The sequence below is a fragment of the Schistocerca cancellata genome, chromosome 5 (assembly GCF_023864275.1).
Source record: "Schistocerca cancellata isolate TAMUIC-IGC-003103 chromosome 5, iqSchCanc2.1, whole genome shotgun sequence".
NCBI lineage: Eukaryota > Metazoa > Arthropoda > Insecta > Orthoptera > Acrididae > Schistocerca > Schistocerca cancellata.
In genome coordinates, this window is record NC_064630.1 from 441,458,707 (window position 1) to 441,479,296 (window position 20,590).

Consider the following 20,590-nt stretch of genomic DNA (forward strand, 5'->3'; position numbering starts at 1 on the left):
GCTGTTTCACAGAGGAAGACTGCACTGTAGTTCCTTCTCTAGATTGTCGTACAGATGACAAAATGGTAGATATCGAAATAGACGACAGAGGGATAGAGAAACAATTAAAATCGCTCAAAAGAGGAAAGGCCGCTGGACCTGATGGGATACCAGTTCGATTTTACACAGAGTACGTGAAGGAACTTGCCCCCTTCTTGCAGCGGTGTACCGTAGGTCTCTAGAAGAGCGTAGCGTTCCAAAGGATTGGAAAAGGGCACAGGTCATCCCCGTTTTCAAGAAGGGACGTCGAACAGATGTGCAGAACCATAGACCTATATCTCTAACGTCGATCAGTTGTAGAATTTTGGAACACGTATTATGTTCGAGTATAATGACTTTTCTGGAGACTAGAAATTTACTCTGTAGGAATCAGCATGAGTTTCGAAAAAGACGGTCGTGTGAAACCCAGCTCGCGCTATTCGTCCACGAGACTCAAAGAGCCATAGACACGGGTTCACAGGTAGATGCCGTGTTTCTTGACTTCCGCAAGGCGTTCGGTACAGTTCCCCACAGTCGTTTAATGAACAGAGCAAGAGCATATGGACTATCAGACCAATTGTGTGATTGGATTGAAGAGTTTCTAGATAACAGAACGCAGCATGTCATTCTCAATGGAGAGAAGTCTTCCGAAGTAAGAGTGATTTCAGGTGTGCTGCAGGGGAGTGTCATAGGACCGTTGCTATTCGCAATATACATAAATGACCTTGTGGATGACATCGGGAGTTCACTGAGGCTTTTTGCGGATGATGCTGTGGTGTATCGAGAGGTTGTAACAATGGAAAATTGTACTGAAATGCAGGAGGATCTGCAGCGAATTGACGCATGGTGCAGGGAATGGCAATTGAATCTCAATGTAGACAAGTGTAATTTGCTGCGAATACATAGAAAGATAGATCCCTTATCATTTAGCTACAAAATAGCAGGTCAGCAACTGGAAGCAGTTAATTCCATAAATTATCTGGGAGTACGCATTAGGAGTGATTTAAAATGGAATGATCATATAAAGTTGATCGTCGGTAAAGCAGATGCCAGCCTGAGATTCATTGGAAGAATCTTACGGAAACGCAATCCGAAAACAAAGGAAGTAGGTTACAGTACGCTTGTTCGCCTACTGCTTGAATACTGCTCAGCAGTGTGGGATCCGTAGCAGATAGGGTTGATAGAAGAGATAGAGAAGATCCAACGGAGAGCATCTCGCTTCGTTACAGGATCATTTAGTAATCGCGAAAACGTTATGGAGATAACAGATAAACTCTAGTGGAAGACTCTGCAGGAGAGACGCTCAGTAGCTCGGTACGGGCTTTTGTTAAAGTTTCGAGAACATACCTTCAGCTAAGAGTCAAGCAGTATATTGCTCCCTCCTACGTATATCTCGCGAAGAGACCACGAGGATAAAATCAGAGAGATTAAAGCCCACACAGAAGCATACCGACAATCCTTCTTTCCACGAACAATACGAGACTGGAATAGAAGGGAGAACCGATAGAGGTACTCAGGGTACCCTCCGCCACACATCGTCAGGTGGCTTGCGGAGTATGGATGTAGGTGTATATGTCGATGTTGGCTGAAAGAAGAGCAAACAACAGTCAAATAACAGCAAAAGACATATTGGACGAAAAATTCGTTGTAAAGGCGAAAGAGGAGTTGAGGTCAGCAGTGGTACCGCAAATGTTTTTTTGCTACATACCTTGTTCTGATAAATCAAAAAATGGATAATTCAGGTCGTAATATCAACAGTATTATTGGAAGCATATGGTTACACGCCTCGGTCACCTCTTGTTCGCATTGACGGTACTTTGAACAGTTGACGTTACATTTCAGATGTGTTACGACCCGTGGCTCTAACCTTCATTCGATCTCTGCAGAACCCTACATTTCAGCAGGATAATGCACGACCGCATGTTGCAGGTCCTCTATGGGCCTTTCTGGATACAGAAAATGTTCGACTGCTGCCCTGGCCAGCACATTCTCCAGATGTCTCACCAATTGAAAACGTCTGGTCAATGGTGGCCGAGCAACTGGCTCGTCACAATACGCCAATCACTACTAATGATGAACTGTGGTATCGTGTTGAAGCTGTACCTGTACACGTCATCCAAGCTCTGTTTGACTAAATGCCCAGCCGTATCAAGGCCGTTATTACGGCCAGAGGTGGCTGTTTGGGATACTGATTTCTCAGGATCTATGCACCCAAATTGCGTGAAAATGTAATCACATATCAGTTCTAGTATAATATGTTTGTCCAATGAATACCCGTTTATCATCTACATTTCTTCTTGTTGTAGCAATTTTAATGGCCAGCAGTGCACATTCTTTCCAGTGTGAGACAAGACGGTCAGTACCTTCAGGAGAAAATGTTTGCGGTTGCCTATGGAACCATGATTGTATCCAGGTGTAGACCTCTTCGTCTGAAGCAAATCGACACCCACGAATGTCCCTCTCCAGGGTTCAGAAAATATGGAAATCGCATGGGAAGGAACGGGGACTGAATGGAAGATGTGTAAGGCCTTCCCAGCGAAACTTCTGGAGCGTAGCGGAAATAACCTTGGCAACATGTTTGCAAGCTGCAAAAGTTTCTTTGTGAGTCCTTACACAGTCTCAATACAGTTTCGATCCTTCCCCATGTGATCTGTATATTTTTGGAGCCCTGAGGAAAGGCACTCGTAACCGTCAATTTCTTTGGATGAAGAGGAGCACGCTGGGTACAGTTATCTGCAGGAAACCGCATACATTTTTCCATGCAGACACTTGACCATCTTGTCTCAGAGTGGGATAAACGTATTATCATTTATGGCGATTACTTTTGAAATTATAACCGGCTTACTTACGTTTTCTCCAACTGTCTCATTTTCATTTGACTGCCCCTCATTTAATTCGACCCGATTTCGTAGCACACGGGTCGCGTGACGTGGATGATTCGCGCTTCCAACGCATTTTCAAAAATGGTTCAAATGGCTCTGAGCACTATGGGACTTAACATCTTAGGCCATCAGTCCCCTAGAAGTTAGAACTACTTAAACCTAACTAACCTAAGGACATCACACAACACCCAGCCATCACGAGGCAGAGAAAATCCCTGACCCCGCCGGGAATCGAACCCGGGAACCCGGGTGTGGGAAGCGAGAACGCTACCGCACCACCACGAGATGCGGGCTCCAACGCATTTTACTCCCGAAAACGTCCGCACAGCAGAGTGATATGTCCGAGTCGCCCTGAGCACCACGGCTTCAGCCATCACCTTTCTTGGCGCTCTCGGTGGTCCGCAGGTCCTGGAATGCGATGCTATCCTGCCTTCGATCGTGCGTGCGACGCCTGACCGCCCGTGACTTCAGGCTTTGTATTTTCGTTCCGGAACCTATTATTAATTCGAGCCTGTCACGAAAGGTCGCCCATCGATTCCCACTTGTAGCTTTTTAACGAAAAGAACAGCGCTATTTTTCGCCCCATTTCCTTACTGAATGTACAGTAATTTAACCCTTTAGGGCGGGCGTATTTCTGAATAATAAGTGCATTGTTTTGGGATTTCGCTGTTAAAATACACTTGCTGAAACGGTAAAGAACACGAACCTCATATTTACTGCTTCAGTCGAAACGTAATTTTCAGGTTAACACACCAGCTTAGGGACGTGAATAGATGACGATGTCACTTTTACATGTTACTTCTTTAAATTTACAAGACTTTTCCTACTACCAGGCTAATTTACCGCATGTCGTCTTACATCAATGAGTAGTCCTATTTTTTCGTGTTATTACCAATACAGTGAGTAAATATTTAAAAGATTGAGCTATGGAGTTTCTCCTATGACTTACAATATTTTTTTTTCCATAATGCAGTTGACACTGTAAAAATCAATTTATTTTATTTGGAAAGTGAAAATACAGAGAGGTAGGAACTTTCATTCAGTAGAATCACTGGATTACGTCTGTTTACGGATTCAAAATGTGAGAACTGCACAGAAACTTGTCATTACAACGAATCACAAGTTATTTCGATAAAAAGTGCTCGACAAAGCGGACTTGTAAATTCTAATAATTGTTTTGATATTTATATTTTAACTAACTTTGAGATTACGGAAAGTCATGCTGACATTATGTAACGAGGGAGAGAAAATATCGAGAAATAAAGGTCAAAAAATGGTTCAAATGGCTCTGAGCAGTATGGGACTTAACTGCTGTGGTCATCAGTCCCCTAGAACTTAGAACTATTTAAACCTAACTAACCTAAGGACATCACACACATCCATGCCCGAGGCAGGATTCGAACCTGCGACCGTAGCAGTCGCGCGGTTCCGGACTGAGCGCCTAGAACCGCGAGACCACCGCGGCTGGCAAATAAAGGTCAGAATTCTTTCTGGTTTTCAAAGGAAAATTAGGAGGGCCCCAAAGAGCTGTACCTTAAGACCATAAATCTAACAAGAGAAATTACGTGGATATTGTATTAGTTATGCAGCAAATGATGGAAATGAGGTAGAAACTAAAGCGGAAAACAGCTATGACGCTAACGTGCAGCGAACATAAAACGATATAAGACATTTCTTACAATACACTACTAAACAATCACTCACTTACATATCAAGTAAGTGATGATGCAAGATGTAAATTTGAGGTTCAAGTAATAAGTAGAAAATTACTGGGAATTATAACATTTCCGATTTCATATTTTATTACACGGTAGACTGATATATCTTGCTATTAATTGGTGAAAACGTTTAATAAATTTAGTTTTGAAGCACACGATGTATAATCTAAACCAACAGCTTTCAGAACATAATGTTATGTATTGCCAAATATTTGAGCCAAGCCAAACAAAGACTCCCTATAAATTACATAATTGGTTCTTGTCCGAATTTTCATAGCCAAACGAACAGTGAGAAATGGAGAAGTTGGGTATCAAATTGAACAGCGTGCCGGCCGGTGTGGCCCGGCGGTTCTAGGCGCTTCAGTCTGGAACTGCGCGAGCGCTAATGGCTTAGCACTATTAATAGTACTACAGTCTGGAACCGCGTGACCGCTACGGTAGCAGGTTCGAATCCTGCCTCGGGCATGGATGTGTGTGCTGTCCTTAGGTTAGTTAGGTTTAAGTAGTTCTAAGTTCTAGGGGACTGATGACCTCAGATGTTAAGTCCCATTGTGCTCGGAGCCATTTGAACCATTTTTTGAACAGCGTCACTCTAGTTACGCGGAAAAAAGTCTGAAACTTATCGCAGATTAAAACTGTGCTCTAGACCGGAACCCGAACCTGGGTCCTTTTCCCTTCGCAGGCCAGCGCTCTACCGACATATTTTTCCCCCACGATATCCCCTTCACATCGAAGGGAAGGAAGGAGGGGAAGGGTAATTCCGGACGAAAAGAACACGCCAAACTCTATCCATGAGCAATTTTTTCCCCACAATATACACGACGTTATGTCGTGCTACGAAGAAACAATAAAAAACGGAGGTCCGTCTCCGACTGAAAGAAAATAAGCGTCCACTCGACTAGTAGTTGCAACTACGGTCCTAGCGACGACAGACCATCCTAGCGTACCTTCTCGCATATTTTTTAGGGTCACCATTGGTAGCTCTAAAGCCAGCTGCGTTACATGTTCATCGTCTCTCGTCATGGTCCAGCTGCGCGACGGGAGAGGTAGTTGAAAAATATTGTATATATTTGGTGTTCCTAACTACCGCGCAATGCCGTTTCTGTATGCAGTTCCAGAAATCGAGTACATCCTTTGGACCATCACTAAATAAGTAATGGACAGCATGGCGTTGGTCTTGGTCCCGGATGGTACGTCTAGTCCGGGAGAAGAAGAGTTTTAGTGGTGAAGTGTGTCGGTGTTACCCGCAGTAGAATATCCAAAATTAGTTTCACGATGTACCAGACGACAGCGGCCTCTTCGCAGCAAAGACGGTTTTCGTCCGTGTCAGTCATATTATACTGCACACAATTGGGGGATTCTACCAATCGGATTTTGTGTAGACATTCCTTTGTGACTTGTTTCCTATTGCCTGTCACATACCAAGTGGTCTGGACTTCGGAGTCGATCATGGCTGCGTGGACTGTCCGCCACACGACACGCCATTGCATACTGGGATATTTCGTTTCCACTACGTTCAGTTATGGTCTCCGTTCAGGGCGCAGTCGATCTCCTTCGACGTCGCCAAGGATGAAACCAGGAAAGCGTCTCGTGTGTGTAACTGAGTTCCACATAGAAACGCCCAAAGTAGAGGAACGGTGGGGGATGTTTTGTAACCACTCTGTGGACTCGACGGAGGTCGGCGCTAGTCCTTCTAACAGCAAATTTGTGAGGATGGTGGGGCAATGATGCGGTAACCGTAGATGTTAATTAAGGAAGTCCTTCATTGCTATCGAACTTTGAACAATGTTCTTGTTCTAACGAAGTAGCTGAGAGTAGCCATAATGCTACGGGCCATTGGAAGTGCCTATGCAATGTGTGGAATGCGCGATGCTAGATAGACACTGGCACACCGTGTCTTCTAGAGGATGTTCAAAGCCCAAAGGATCTGCTATGCCTGTTCTAATTTAGTGCAGAAGGTGCCTATAATTATGGGTTGTCGTATGGTGTATATCGTTCTTGAAATCTAAACCCAAGCACCTCGTCTAGTCGCTGACACGTAAAGGGATGACACTGCCACGTGGCAATCCAATCCCAGTCCACGTGACGACTGACTTTTCGACCTTAATGCGGCTACCCGAGGCTGCCCTGTAAGTGTGACCCATTCCATGGCGATTATCGTATGGTCACCATCACGGAGGACTAGCACCAAGTCGTTAGCATACGCAGTGCATCGGAAGATGGCGGCACTGAACGTCATTCCAGTAAGGCTGTGGTATAGGGAACATAACAAGGGTTCTAAGACCAACTTGTATTATGTCGCTGATAGTGGGTAACCTTGGCACACTGAGAGCCGAATCTGGATGGCCGCCGTTAAACAGGTATTAAGGAGCACCCTCAATTCTGCATCGCGAAATAAGGGCATCACCACTTCCATAAAGTGGTCTGGGTATAGCATGATGCGGAGAACTGTAGTCAAGAATTAGTGGTCAGCTCGGTCAAATGTTTGACTAAAGTCAGTGTTATGCGCAGAACATTCACCAATGTTACCATGTCCCTATATCGCTGTGCCATCAATCTGCTGAAAATTTTCATGTTAATATTCATCAGGTCGGTAATCATGGACACGGAACCTACCATTCCGTTTATGAACAGGCACTATCAAACCTTCTTAGAAGGTTACGGGTAGTGGTACATCTGGAGACGTAAGTTCGTGGCATATCTCTGTCTAGCTGCCTGAAGGCCCGATAAAACACCAAAGGGAGGCTAATCGGTCCTGGGGTCTTGTTGACCGCTCCCTTGTCAATGGTATCCGACACCTTGTCTTCTGTCACAATCCCTTTCAAGTCAGCTTTCAACGCTGCGGTATGGAGCCGCAGAACCTTGAGACGTCCATAACAACCGATGGATCCGGTTGCTGCGCTGAGTACAGTCGAGCATGATAGTCATGAAAAACCTTGGCTATATCCCAGTGTTCACTGAGACGTCTACCATCCTCCATGTGGATAACGTGGGCCAGCGGCCGTCGCCGCCTTTTGCTCTCTGTAAGCATTTAATGCATCGAAGGTCGTTCCATGGACAGGCTTCCTTGTACATATGCGTGCATTAAGGCTCTTTACAAATGGAGGTACATGAGACAAACGGTCTTTTTTGGACACAACTGACTGATGCCAGTCTGTCCAGTGGAGGTGGCTGATTGGAACATTCTCTGAGGATGATAAAGTAAAAGTTCACTGTGTGTGTGCACCATGCAGCTGCTTCTCTACCACGCAACATGAAAGTTCTCCTGAGGGAAAGTTTTGCGGTCAGTCCACCCTCCTAGAGCCGACACTCTTATTTTATGTATCTTCTATGGCTCCTCGACAGACCTAAGAGGCCGGGTGAGCAGTGTTGAGCTACCAAGTGCACCAACCTTCCCATACCTTGAGGGGAATGAGGACTATGGCACAGATGTGGGCCGAGTGATCAAAAAAAAAAAAAAAAAAATCTGTTGGCCAGTTCCATCTGAAGTGAGTGACTTAAGTCAGGTTGAGTCTGCTGGATGTGTGACCGGTGAAGTAAGTATGGGCTTGTCTATACTGTGGATGTGGTACCATGTGTTCACCAGTTGAGGATCGTCGATGAATATTTCAAGATCAGCGCGCAGGGAATGGCACGGGAGCTGATCTGAAGGAGTTTATGTGCAGTGCCAATATCTAGATCGTATAGTTGACACCCGCAGAGTAAGTTGATGCCCTCTGCGAAAAAGCCATATTTAGAGCTTGTGCTCTAGCTACAGCCAGGAAGTAAACAACTGCCCACACACAGCTCTGCTGGTGTGATGTAAACAAGACGTCCACACTACACCGCTAAGGAGAGTAGACTGAGCGACTGAGCTATCCAAGCGTGAGCCACGACCCTCCCTCAGAGGTTTAGTTGAGCTAGGTCCTTATCTCCTACCTTCGAAAGTTCACAGAAGTTCTGCATACCTCGCGGCACTAGCACTCCTGCAACAAAAGATAGTTTAAGTTTGGAACGTACGATGTGAGGAAGTGGCAGAATTAAAATTGTGCAGGTTGATCGTGAGTGGAGCTTGGATAATTCAGTCGGTAGAGTACTTGTCTGCGAAAGGCAAAGGCACCATGCTCGAGTCCTGGTCTGATACACATTTTTAATCTGCCAGGAAGTCACAAATCAGCTCATAGTCCGTTGCAGAGAGGAAATTCGATCTGCAAAGAATCCTGCCTCAGTCGCTGAATCAGTAGCGCAAATGTGCAACAAAAGGCAAAGATTCCATGTTCGCTATCCGGCCTGGAACACAATTTTAATCTGCCAGAAAGTTTTAAATCAGCGCACACTCTACTGCAGAGTAAAAATTTATTTTGGAAAAGATTCAATTCCTTGAAAGTAATTAAGGTAATGAAGGAAAATCCACCAGTTAAATGTTCTCAGCTACCCTTTTAAATCCTAAGATAAACGTTGAGCGTTAAATTCTCTATAGACACCTCATCTGTTTTCTCGTGCTATGCATACTCTTAATAATAAGAGAAACAGATCGATATTTAAATAAACTATTTTTCATGCTTTCTGAACAAAACAAGACAGTAAAAAATAAAAAATTAGAAAAAACCGTAATTTTTTTGTGAAATGATTTGTCCCAAAGAAATGAATAAAACATATCAGAAAAGCATGTGACGCGCCTTTGAATGGTGCTCGAAATCATGGACAGCAAAGGAGGGGCCACTATAAAACCTAAAATTCAGTTGTTTAACTTAGACCCAAACAATTTTAAAGAGCGCTAGAATATATTTGTCTGTCGAATTGCGTAGACTGTTCAGTCTGCTACTGTGTGACTTTGACAAATTTCTATTATCTGTGCTTGAAGGTGCAAAAAGTTCCAATAACTTTTCAGTCTCAGGAATTTATGAATAGAGAATCATCCTCCAAGTATCAGGAACTTTAATGCATGTAGTGCATGACCTCGTACATATACAGATGGCAGAAGTATCGCGTACACAAGGTATAAAAGACCAGTGCATTAGTGGAGTCGTTATTTGTACCCGTGTGATTCATGTGAAAAGGTTTCCGACGTGATTAAGGCCGCACGAAGGAAATTAGCAGGCATTGTACGCAGATTTTTAATTGGAGCTAGACACATGGGACCTATGGATAGGGGCAGCTGAGTCACCCTATAACTGAATCACCCTATATCAGGCCGATATTGGGCAGGAACCTAAGAGCACGATTTAAACTGTTGAAAATAACGAGCAGCAATAATATTTATCGCCTCGCTTGTCACTAATATGTAGCTGTGGTGGAATCCTTAACAACGGTTTCGCAGAGTTGTCAGTCAAGACAAAGATCGCACTGCAGAAGCGGGGGATGTCAAGTGATCGCTGACCGATTTCAGCCGAATGCCGGACGCGTTTTCCGTTGTTTAGTCACCCGTCTTGGGCGAACTCGAGTCGTAAAGGGCACGACGCCGGCGAGGAAGACACTTCCACCTGCCCCAACAAGCGAGAGGCAGTGGGCGCGCGGCGTGGCGCCTCCGGAGGCCGGCCGGCGGACACGGCGGCGTGGCCCGACTTCGCCGCCGCCACCGCCAGCGTCCCGTCCCGCGGCGCGCAGAGGCGCGGCTCGGCGCTGTGCGCGCGGTCGCTCCCGGCCGCCGCCGCCGCCGCCGCCGCCGCTGCGATCAATAGCCCGGTCTGCGCCGCGCCGCGCCGCGAGGGGTGTGGCCGCAGCAGCCGGCAGCCGGCAGCACGCCGCGCCGGCCGCCCGTTGCCAGGCCCGCGCTACTTGTCTCCGACTCCGGCGCGAGCTGCTCGCGCCCGCCCTCATCCCTCCACGTCACTCTTCTCGCCGAAAGTCGGTGCCTTTCCTCCTCACCTGCTGTTCGACTATTCGACATCCGAGAGCTGAGAAGTACGAGATTCCAACGCGTTCACGTTCGCGTTTCGTTGCGGGTTGGCTGCTATCGGCAGTACTCGAGACCAGAGCGAAAAGAGTTGTTAGTACGGGGGTCACTCCAAAAGAAATGCACACTATTTTTGTAAAAATACAGTTTTCATTCCGCATGTGTGAAAGTTTTAAAGTGTATAGATACATCCCTCCCGCTTGTTTTCAAACTTCTGCTCCCGTGATTGGCGCCGTCACAGCATGTCTTCAAGAAGGCTGCTACAGTTGACGTTCGTCAGAAGCAACGTGCTGTCATAGAATTCCTGCGCCGTGAAAACGAGACAGTGCGAAACATCCACAAGAGCTTGAAAAAGGTGTGTGGAGGTGCTGCTGTCGATCGCAGTACAGTTAGTTGGTGGGCAAACAGGTTACGTGATGAAAGCGGGAACGGCAATATCGAGTTAACGAATTGGTGACTGCTGACAGACGCATCACAGTGAACCAACTGTCACGCTACGTTGGGATAAGGGAAGGAAGTGTTTGCAGAATACTGAAAGTGTTGGTGTTAAAAAAGGTTTGTGCCAGGTGGGTTCCCAGGATGTTGACAGTGGCTCACAAAGAAACAACAAAAACGGCATGCAGCGAACTTTAGGAACAGTACGAGAATGGTGGAGATGAATTTCTTGGAACAATTGTGGCAGGTGATGAAACATGGTTCCATCATTTTTTACCAGACACGAAGAGGCAATCAACGGAGTGGCATCATGCAAATTCACCCAAGAAAAAAAAATTCAAAACCACACCTTCTGCTGGAAAAGTTATGGCTACGGTGTTTTTCAGTGCCGAAGGACCATTGCTTGTGGACATCATGCCAAGTGGAACCACCATAAATTCTAATGCATATGTGAAGCCACTGAAGAAACTTCAATCTCGACTGAGTCGTGTTCGACCATATCGGCAAAAGCAGGATGTTTTGTTGTTGCACGACAATTCACGACCACATGTCAGTCAAAAAACCATGGAAGCGATCACAAAACTCGGATGGACAACAATGAAATACCCACCTTACAGTCCTGACCTGGCTCCATGTGACTATCATCTCTTTGGGAAACTGAAAGACTCTCTTCGTGGAACAAGGTTTGAAGATGATGACTCCCTTGTGTACGCTGCCAAACAGTGGCTCCAACTGGCTGGTCCAGAATTTTACCGTGCGGGTATACAGGCGCTGGTTCCAAGATGGCGTAAGGCAGTTGAGACGGATGGAAATTATGCGGAGAAATGGAAATATTGTTCCTAAAGGATGTACCTACACACTGTACAACTTTCAAACATGTAGAATAAAAGATGGATTTTAAAAAAAATAGTGTGCATTTCTTTTGGAGTGACCCTCGTACTTCTCGTAAAGATTCTCCGATGTGTGCTACTTTCCGTTTGTTTCCAGATGCTCCTTACTACTTAAATTCTGGCAACGGCGTTATTCTGCAAGAGAGACTGGGGTCCTCCGTGTTCGCTATTAGGTCCAATGCTCTGCCCATTGTATGCCAGTGCAGCGTCATCAAGTCTGCCCCACAGCAAATGCACGTGAATGCTGATCATTTCCAGTTATACACTACTGGCCATTAAAATTGCTACACCAGGAAGATGACGTGCTACGGACGCGAAATTTAACCGACAGGAAGAAGATGCTGTGATATGCAAATGATTAGCTTTACACAGCATTCACTCAAGGTTGGCGCCGGTGGCGACACCTACAACGTGCTGACATGAGGAAAGTTTCCAACGGATTTCTCATAGGCGCTTCAGTCTGGAGCCGCGCGACCGCTACTGTCGCAGGTTCGATCCTGCCTCGAGCATGGATGTGTGTGATGTCCTTAGGTTAGTTAGGTTTAAGTAGTTCTAAGTTCCAGGAGACTGATGACCTCAGATGTTAAGTCCCATAGTGCTCAGAGCCAGCCGATTTCTCATACACAAACAGCAGTTGACCGGCGTTGCCTGGTGAAACGTTGTTGTCATGCCTTGTGAAGGGGGGAGAAATGTGTACCATCACGTTTCCGACTTCGATAAAGGTCGGATTGTAGCCTATCGCTATTGCTTTTTATCGTATCGCGACATTGCTGCACGCGTTGGTCGAGATCCAATGACTGTTATCGGAATACGGAATCGGTGGGTTCAGGAGGGTAATACGGAACGCCGTGCTGGATCCCGACGGCCTCGTATCACTAGCAGTCGAGATGACAGGAATCTTATCCGCATGGCTGTAACGGATCTTGCAGCCACGTCTCGATCCCTGAGTCAACTGATGGGGACGTTTGCAAGACAACAACAATCTGCACGAACAGTTCGACGACGTTTGCAGCAGCATGGACTATCAGCCCGGAGACCATGGCTGCGGTTACCCTTGACGCTGCACCACAGACACGAGCGCCTTCGATGGTGTACTCAACGACGAACCTGGGTGTACGAATGGAAAAACGTCATTTTTTTTCGGATGAATCCAGTTTCTGTTTACAGCATCATGATGGTTGCATCCGTGTTTGGCGACATCGTGGAGAACGCACATTGGAAGCGTGTATTGGTCATCGCCATTGGTTACTCGTCTCGGTCACCTCTTGTTCGCATTGACGGCACTTTGAACAGTGGACGTTACATTTCAAATGTGTTGCGACCCGTGGCTCTGCCCTACATTCGATCCCTGCGAAACCCTACATTTCGACAGGATAATGCACGACCGCATGTTGCAGGTCCTGTACCGGCCTTTCTGAATACAGAAATGTCCGACTGCTGCCCTGGCCAGCACATTCTCCAGATCTCTCACCAATTGAAAACGTCTTGTCAATGGTGTCCGAGCAACTAGCTCATCACAGTACACCAGTCACTACTCTTGATGAACTGTCGTGTCTTTGCCGAGCTGTGTAGCTGCGCGGTCTAGGGCGTCTTGAACAGTTCGCGCGGCTCTTCCTGTCGGAGTTTCGTGCCCTCTCTCGGACATGTGTGTGTCTTTTGTCCTTAGCGTAAGTTAGTTTAAGTTAGATTAAGTAGCATGTAAGCCTAGTTACAGATGACCTCAGCAGTTTGGTCCCATGAGAACTTATCACCACAACTGTTCGTGTCTTTCCACCATGTGTGTCGCAAATGCGGAAACGTCAACTATGACGACGTTATTATCAAATACGTCAAAACGGAACCAACGTGTTGTTATTCTTCTCTTGACTGACAAAGGACAAACACCGGTAGTTAGAGACCGAAGAACGTATATGGGGCAGCATGTCCGTCGGAAGCCACAGTTGTGAAATGGTGCGTCAAATTCCGTTCCCATCGCATTTCGACTCGAGAAGCTGGTCGATCTGCAAGTTACGCGGAAGTTACAGCAACTGAAGTGGAAGACGCTCTAGTACGCACCCTATTGTCCTGCTCTCTCCCCATGCGAGTATCACACCTTTGGTCCCATAAAAAAGAGGCCTTGTAGGTTAGAAGATTCCTCTCAGATGAAGATGTGCAGCAGACAGTTACGGACTTTTTCGCACAGCAGGACACGGTGTTTTACGAAAAGGGTACCTTCAACCTGGTGCATCGATGGGACGGTTGCCACAGTGCTCACGCCGATTTTGCATGATTGCCATACCGATTCTGGACTGTACAGCCTTCGAACGGAAACTTTTTCATTTCCCCTTATACTTACAAGGGAACCTCCCCATCGCACCCCCTCAGATTTAGTTATAAGTTGTCACAGTGGATAGACCGTGAAAAACTGAACACAGATCAATCGAAAAAACAGGAAGAAGTTGAGTGGAACTATGAGAAAATAGGCAAAATATACAAACTGAGTAGTCCATGGCAAGACAGGCAAGATCAAGGAGAATGTGATCTCAGGAGCGCCGTGGTCCCGTGGTTAGCGTGGGCATCTGCGAAACGAGAGGCCCTGTAAACAAAGGCTGGAAAATTCTAGAAATCGTTGTACTTCTGGGTGAAAGAAACCCGCCCCTTGGTCACGGAGCCATTCCGTAACTGCTGCGTGATCGTCATCATCATTGTTGAAAAAGTCTTGCTCCCCACACAGGTGTTCTTCCTCGGTTTTCCTCAAATTATCCTCATCGCCCACGCCTCTGGGCTCTTGGTCAAATAGTTGGCACCATTTCACTATGGCTCGGTCCATATACAACCAAACGTTCACTGTGGATCTGCGTGAAGTTTAAACGTTTTGCCCCCAACAATCGTATTGTCTCGCGAGCTTCAACTCTGGAGTAAATTTCCAGTTGCCGCGCCTTTCACTCCTACACAGTGATCAACTCGTTCACTCTAGCGCAGCAGAACCGGAACGTGTACTCTCTTCTGCCAATATGCCACTCTTGTTGACCAAAGGTCTTGGCGTTGTATGACATGTGTAATTTACTATGTGAAGTTCTTACGTTACATTACTCGCAGCCTCTGCTGAGGATGAGAAACTTATAGACCCTATTAAGCCTTAACGGTGGTAGTAATTCTTTAAATTTCGTGCTAGTGATCCTAGAATGAAACAATTATTTAAATAAAATATTTTTTATATTATTTATTTTTAAATCTGACTAAAAAGTATAAAATATTTTCTCCTAGACCCTTGCAGGTTCGTAGCCCCATACTGACAATAACGAAAATTTCTGCTTGTGTATTTTAATAACTTTGACAATGCTTGTAAGATTCGTAATGAAAAATGTGGGGCGCACGCGAAACATAACTGATGCATGAATAGTTCACCTAACTGCATGAGTCCCACGTTTTCCGATGTAAATCTTACATTAAAAATTCACGAGCACAAGTTTTCGGGACAATCTAAATGGGGTTAGAAATCTGTTGAGGCTAGTAGAAATTATTTTATACTTTTTAGTCCAGTTTAAAAATATGTTAACGAAGGCGTGCTGAAAAAATACCTCCGACTTTTTTATGTGAAAACTCTTATAGCTTTTTAAATAAAACAGACGTTATTAACATTCTACATCTTCATTCTACATGTCGCCATATCTATTTCTCAACGTAGTCATTCTAGCGACGAATACATTTCTGCCAACGAGACACCAGTTTGTTGATATCGGCACTGTAGAAAGTTTGACTTTTGTTGATGGAGCCGCAAACTCACCTCTGCTTGCACCACTTCATCACTGTCAAAAGAAATTGTTTTACTTCCAGTGTTTTATTACACTGATGTTATGCCACAAGGACTCTCTCAGGAAAGTTCATGGTGCATGGAACGGAAACAAAGGTTAGTGTTTATTGGACTTTGGACCATCTGCAGTACATGAAGGAACATCGCATTAAACGGTACATGAAAAACATGTTGGACCGTGCATAACTTTACATAAAATTATTGTCTTTACAAGGCAGGAGGTGGCATGGAAGAATATATTACGGACACGGTCACATCCAAAAATCCAGAAGTTTACGAGTACAACGGCTGCTTGACTGAAGCGCAGGGTATTCCAAGCAGGCAGGCTGTACCAGTAATGGATCTCACTTCTCGAATGTGTGTTCTGTTCCGTTTGATACTCGGGAACAGAGCCGTGGATTTGTCGAAATTCTCCATTCTGCCCATCGCTAATCTCTCCGTCCTCAGTCCAATAATGTGTTCATAACAGCGACACATTGTGATAGTTTAATCAACAGTCATTTCCGTAGCAATCAAATTGTTGCACACCATCATAGGTTATATCTGAACGACATACATGGTGAACCAGAACTCCACAGACAAACTTTCAGAGGTAGTTCAGGGATACCTTCTGAGTATTTTGACTTAACCCACGGCGTCTGGCGGTTCGTTAGAGTACAACCATGAAATTACTATTTATTAAGTTTGTTGCACCAATTACCTTTTTTTATGAGCAAATGTCTCCAGAACAGTGAAAAAGTTTGTAATCGGTAATCGTCAAAAAGTGTAACACAAAGCACAGGATTTGGTTTCTCATAGATGACTATGTAAGGGTGACGTGGTTGTCGCAGAGGGGACAGCTCGGCACAGCGTTGGTGTGCCGCTGTTCCGCTGCATTCAGTAGATCCACACACGAGGTGCATATCGACCAGCTGTTTATCAGTGCTCCTGTCCGCAGTACTGCTGTGTAGCATCGTTAACACACAACATTGCTGGAAAACAGACTCCTAGATAGATCCGAGCAGTACTGTGTGCAAAGTTTAGGGCAGTAGTTTCCAACGTTTCTGAGACCATTACCTCCGTGTGCGAACAGATATTAACTGTTTCCCCGTCCCGTCCCACCCACCATCCCCTCCCCCACCACCATCAACCACCACCTACATTAGTGCCTAATTGAACTTTAGAATGAAAAATAATTATCTTTATATCCTTTTATTATAACAATGTCGAAACATAGATGATACATGGTTTTTGTAGGTGTTATGTTAAAACACGAACTAGTGAGTTAGTAATACTATTGCTTACTGCTTGCAATATTTATATATATATAGTCTGATGAAGAACTTCTTGGTGTACCGTGACTACCGACAACTCTTTTTTAGAAAGAAAGAAACGGAAATGCCGTGTGGCTAGGGTCTCCCGTCGGATAAACCGTTCGTCTGGTGCAAGTCTTCCGAGTTGACGCCACTTCGGCGACTTGCGTGTCGATGAGGATGAATTGATGATGATAAGGACAACACAACACCCAGTCCCTAAGCGGAGAAAATTTCCGACCCAGCCGGGAATCGAACCTAGGTCGTTAGGTATGACATTCCCTCGCGCTGACCACTCAGCTACCAGTGGCGGACTTTTTTCTGGAAAAGAAGGAGTAGACAATTGCTGCTTCCACAGCCACAACCTACACCCCCATTTAAAATCAAACAGGTTAAAATGTGTGCACCGTAATTACTACCTGTAAGTGGTTTGATTACTGGGCACCTTACTTCACAGCACAAACACTGCTCTAATTAAAGTAACTGATGACCTGAAATGTGCCATCGACAATCGAAAGGCAACAGTATTGACGCTACTGGACTTCAGCAAAGCTTTTGACACTGTTAACTTTGACATATTGCTCAGAAAAATGCAACAGCTTAATTTCTCGGATAGTGCAATGAGATGGTTTGAAAGCTACTTAAAAGACAGACAGCAATGTGTTGCCTGCGTAAATGAAAAATCTTCCTGGAAACATGTTTCCTCGGGAGTGCCACAAGGATCAGTCTTAGGACCACTTTTGTTTTCTTTGTATGTCAACGATATTTCGTCGGTTCTGTCCTCCTGTACATCTACATCTACATCTACATCTATACTCCGCGAGCCACCTTACGGTGTGTGGCGGAGGGTACTTATTGTACCACTATCTGATCCCCCCTTCCCTGTTCCATTCACGAATTGTGCGTGGGAAGAACGACTGCTTGTAAGTCTCCGTATTTGCTCTAATTTCTCGGATCTTTTCGTTGTGACAATCATTTCTATGCCGACGACCTCCAACTCTACCTAAGCGGCAGACCTGAAGACGTAAACGCTGCAATCGCTCAGATGAATGATGATCTGTCTTCAGTAGTGACATGGGCGAAAAACCTGGGGCTTAAGCTAAATGAAAAAAAAGACGCAAGTAATCTTAATAGCCCATCAGAAACTAATAAGTTCAGATTTCCGCGAACGGCTACCTCCTATTCTCCTCGACGGTATTCCAATACCATATCAGAAAACAGTGAAGAACTTGGATGTAACTTTGGATGAGCATCTCAACTGGGCGGAGAATACAGTCGCAGTGTGCCGAAAGACGTCTGCTTGTCTCTATGCTCTCAAAAAGTTTCGGAACATATTTCCACAGGACCTGAAACGCCAGCTCGTGCAAGCACTTGTTCTACCGAACCTCCACTATTGTGATGTGATTCAGCAAGGCACGAGTAGTGAAAACAAAAGACGGCTAGAGCTAACCATGAATGCCTGTGTGCGTTACACCTGCAACATTCGCCGATATGATCATGTTAGTGCTTCATACTCCGAGCTAGGGTGGCTACGGCCGGACAAATTGCGTGACTACCACACTATGTCTACTTCACAGACTCCTCGTCGCGCAAGCACCCCAGTACCTTGCTTCAGAGATTAAAAACCTGTCATGCCATCATAATCGAAACACGAGGTCACTCTTATTTGGTATCCTAACTGTGCCCACTCACAAAACAAAAATTTTTGCAAACTCCTTCTCAGTTGCCGCTGTCCGCCTCTGGAACAAACTGCCCCTTACCTTGCGCAAAATTCAATCTCCTGCTGCTTTTAAGAAGAAGTTGAAGCATTTCCTACTATCATCTTCATAAAGTTCTCCACAAAATTAATGTACCAGGCCAATCCTCTCATCTGTCAAATAGCAAAGCTAGTGTCTCCTATTTTGCTCCTGAGATGCCTTCCTCTTCATCTATCTCTATTAGCCACGCAATCTTCTTTTCCTTTATATTTCCTTAACTATGTTTCATCATGTCTCTCTATTCTTCTCCTCCCTTCACCATGAGTCTCCCTCATACTCCCTGCTGCCAGCACTCCTATCTAAAATTTGTCTCTTCAATAATGTCTAATTATAACAGTACTTATGATCTACGAATATAAACTCTATATGTATGTATTTCTAATTGTTTATTTCACTTTTTGTACTAGATGTAGTTTAACATGCCTGCTAAAACGTATGAATGTAAAATAAGTAGAATGCCTGGTTAGATGTTAGAGAGGGCCTGATGGCCCTGATCTTGCCAGGTTAAATAAATAAATAAATAAATACTTCTGAATTGACAGGAACTGGAAGACTTAAGTCTGTCAATACTTCGTGTCTGGACTCTGGTAACAATAATAATAACAATAGTAATAACACAGTGTAGACCCTACAGCAATGAAGTAGCCATTACCTAGTTTCAGTTGTGTTATACTGTCAATTAATTCGTTTATTGTTTTGAAGTGAACAAAATATATTTTTGGAACTACGCAAACTCCGAGAACGCATTTTCAAGGGATGTATAACCGTATGTGACATGTCTCAATTTTGCTGTCTTAGATGCATGGAACAAAGTACGAAGTATATGTGTAGAGGGTGGACTGTGTGTCGAAGATATTCATACACTCCTTTCGCTAGCTGTAACCTCAAACACATTGGGTCACACGTTAATGAAACAATGTACTGAAAAAATATTTATTGGGAAATAATGCCATCTCTACTACAGTCTCTTGAAGTAGTAGTAGTAGTAGTGATGACTTTCCAAAAATAATTTGGTTTCGTGACCGAAACACAATTGAACCCTTTTGTTTTTATCCCTTAGAAAATTTCATTTTATCCCTCAGAGAGTAATTGCCCCCAAGTTGGAACCAATTGTTTTAGGTCAACAAGTTTAAGAAGGCATCAGTGCTGGTAGCAACAGGTACCACGAACGAATGGGAAGAAGACTCACAGCGCGACCGTCGACATTTGCGTCGTTGTGCACTATTTTCAATGCAGAACAGATACAAATCTAACCCAGTAACTCTGCTTGACACCGCAGGCCGTGGGTTCCTTGTATCGAAGTACTCGGAAGGTACCAGTAAACTACCTCTGAGCACGTCTGAATCATTGCTGTTGTTATATGGCTTGTAGTCCACCCAAATTTGTTGGAAGTGGAGACACACAGACAGAGTATTTCACAAACCCTCGCAAAGACAATCAGGCGACATTGCAGGCTACCGAGCGAGGTGGCGCAGTGGTTAGCGCACTGGACTCGCATTCGGGAGGACGACGGTTCAATCCCGTCTGCAGCCATCCTGATTTAGGTTTTCCGTGATTTCCCTAAATCGTTTCAGGCAAATGCTGGGATGGTTCCTTTGAAAGGGCATGGCCGATTTCCTTCCCCATCCTTCCCTAACCCGAGCTTGTGCTCCGTCTCTAATGACCTCGTTGTCGACGGGACGTTAAACAACACACTAACCTAACCTAACCATTACAGGCTAATGGTGCAACGTGAAACCCTCACAGCTCTTGCACTGTAGGAGATGCAGAGCCCTACTCTCAATGAAAATGAAAAGACGTAGGTGTAAACTGAATTTCACCTGTTGGATTGGGGAAAAACATCTTTAATGCTGCATAGTCGATACCTAAACTCATTGTACGTGGGGTAACGGAAGAGCGAGCGGCCCAAATAACTCCACTAGATAACAGC

At 45.0% G+C, this 20,590-nt stretch overlaps 1 protein-coding gene and 1 non-coding gene across 2 annotated transcripts in view; both read left to right on the forward strand.

The window, feature by feature from the left end:
• Positions 1-20,590, forward strand: part of LOC126188976 (glucose transporter type 1) — a 1,320,264-nt gene that overhangs the window by 380,348 nt on the left and 919,326 nt on the right. The gene's annotated exons all lie outside the window — the stretch shown is intronic.
• On the forward strand, positions 20,113-20,193 carry Trnaa-cgc (transfer RNA alanine (anticodon CGC)). Its single transcript has one exon. It is a non-coding gene; the product is annotated as a tRNA-Ala (tRNA).